This window comes from Solanum stenotomum, chromosome 1 (assembly GCF_019186545.1).
Source record: "Solanum stenotomum isolate F172 chromosome 1, ASM1918654v1, whole genome shotgun sequence".
NCBI classification, from domain to species: Eukaryota; Viridiplantae; Streptophyta; class Magnoliopsida; order Solanales; family Solanaceae; genus Solanum; species Solanum stenotomum.
In genome coordinates, this window is record NC_064282.1 from 29813183 (window position 1) to 29815786 (window position 2604).

Consider the following 2604-nt stretch of genomic DNA (forward strand, 5'->3'; position numbering starts at 1 on the left):
CGCTAAAAGTTAATCTTTTATAGACAAAATGTTTTGTCACTAATAACAAATATTTGATGACATTTTAAATTGTAGCTATAGTATTTACGATTTGATTTAGTTATTTAGGTTTCTGTTAATTTTAAAATTATCAAATCATATATAAATTATATATACGTAACTTCAATGGAAAGAGCATATATACAAACTAAAACTAGCTAATAACATACTAAAAGAAGTAAGATAACAAAAATCTTTTAAAAACACCGTCATATATTAATTAGGAAAGACCAAAATAACATTCATGAGATGATATCTCATTACATACGCCTTAAAGAAAAATTAACATCAACAAAATTTGGTCCAACTTGAAAAATGTAACTTAGATATACTAAACATTAAAAAGAAACGAAGTAATAAAATTAAGGTTGCTTCTCAAAATATCATTGCAAAAGCACTTCATTAATAGTTAGTCCTGATTTCCATCTTACAGAACCTGTGTAAACAAAAATTTAAGATTTTATTTCATATATAGGGTACTTTAAGCATCAAAGAAACATATACAATTAGATCACTCATACAACCTGTGTTGAATTTTAAATGTGTAATTGGGGGAATATGATCACTCATACACTTTCCACGCAAATTAGATTCAAGAGTACATACATAATGCTTTTTCTTGGAAGGGGAAAGCTAACAGAACACAATTGAAACATTCTAGAACAAGAAAGCTAACAGTACTCATGAATTGAACTAACAGTAAACAACTTACATGTTCAGGAAGAGGAAAGCTAATATAAAAACAAAGCAAACAAACACAATTGAAGAGGAAAGCTAACAGAACACAATTCAACTAACATATGATTCCACAATTATTCTTGAACAAGAAGCTAACAGTACATGAATTGAACTAACAGTAAACAACAAATTACATGTTTAAGAAGAGGAAAATTAATATGAAAACAGAGCAAACAAACACAATTGAAATCTCTCATGCGTAGAACATAGGTTTGGTTCGACAATTCATTTTTTGGTGATTTATGTCCAACCTCTACTCTAACAGGCTAAATAAATAGCAGAAGATGTAAATTAAATTAACGAGAACAAAGCAATGTAGTTATTATTGTACCTGAAGGGATAACTTGATAAGGTTCATTGATCACTGTATCATGAAAATGAAACATAGTTATATATTAGGTGTTAAATGCTACAAACTATTTCTATTTAATTAAACAAGCTGTAATGAAATTATTATTGTTTAAAGTATACTATGGCTAACCTTGATCTGGATGAGCTCATAAACTGCTGAACTGTTTCAAAATATCATCTTGACGTGCCAATAGAGTTTTCAAGATTACAATTAGGAGCAGTATGGTTAAAGTTCTTTGATCTTTTAAACTTTCACTTCAATAAAATATCAAAATTGTAGCAATTTACCACAACCAGAAACACAACATCTCACAAAATTCAGTTAAGGTAAGGAAATAAATTAATATAAGTCAATACATAATAATATAGTAGAGAATCAGGCGAAGCAAATAAATTCAAAGAAAGAAGTAAAATCAGTTCAAATCAAGTAGCAACATAAATGGACAGTTTGTGGTTCAAATAAATTAAGGCAAAAGTAACCACAAAGAATGATCAATTAAATTAAGCAAAGCAATCCATTGACATATCAAATCTTACTCAAATACACTCAAAAATCAGTAGCTCTATTTGTGATTGAATCAAAGTGGTGCTATTGCAAAATGCTAGAGCGAATGAACAAATTTAGGCTATCATAAGTCACAACAGTTCATGCTTAAGACGAGATTCACAAATTACATGACTTTACAATCTAAACATGCAATAAGACTTCTAATCGGAAAGCAAAAGGCCATTTGAGAAATGAGATAACTACTAAAGAAACTAACCCACTAATCTATTAAGATCCGTCTCGAAATCTCAAACCGTGTGTTGACCAGACTCTATTGGCGCTCGTCTTTGCCGTCCTCACCGTAAAATGTGAGGAACGGCGCTAGGGCTTGCTGGTCAGAGCAGCGCTCCGGTTGATGATGGTTGTTGGTCCAATTTGCCAGCGACTGTTGGCTGCTCTTGTCGAAGCAAAGGAGAGAAGAAGGGTCTCGCTGGTGGGTCGGGGCTGTTCTCGCCGGAGCAAAGGAGATGAGGAGCTCACTTGGTCCTCGCTTGCTTCCATCTTCACTGGAGAAGAGAGAAAGGAGGGGACGAAGAGGGGCTCGGGGTTTCGAGGAGAGGCGGCGAGCAGGCGGCACGGGGTTTCTCAGGAGCCTGCTGGACAAAGATGGAGGAGGTGGCGATTTTCGCCAGAAAATAAAAACGACCCAAGGGGTCTGCGGCGCTGTTCTCGTGACAAAGAGGACAATGAATTAAAGTTGGGTCTTTTAGGATATGAAGGTATGAATTAATGAATTTAGACCGTTGATTTGAATGGAATGAACGGGCATGATTAGATCTTGAGCTTGATCAAGGCAATAGGTGGACGACAATAAGATAGGAGGCTCTTTGCGACTTGAATCAGATTAGTAATAATCGAAAAACATTGAATTGAAGAGGATATAATTGACACAACAATTGAATTAAAGTGATTGGAATTGAAATGAAATT

General features: G+C 33.9%; 1 long non-coding RNA gene across 1 annotated transcript; it reads right to left on the reverse strand.

The window, feature by feature from the left end:
- Positions 1-239: 239 nt before the first annotated feature.
- On the reverse strand, positions 240-2362 carry LOC125876894 (uncharacterized). The gene is made up of 2 exons (XR_007447553.1): positions 1109-2362; positions 240-475 (listed from the first exon to the last, which is right to left on the reverse strand). It is a non-coding gene; the product is annotated as an uncharacterized LOC125876894 (long non-coding RNA).
- Between the last annotated feature and the right edge of the window lie 242 nt (positions 2363-2604).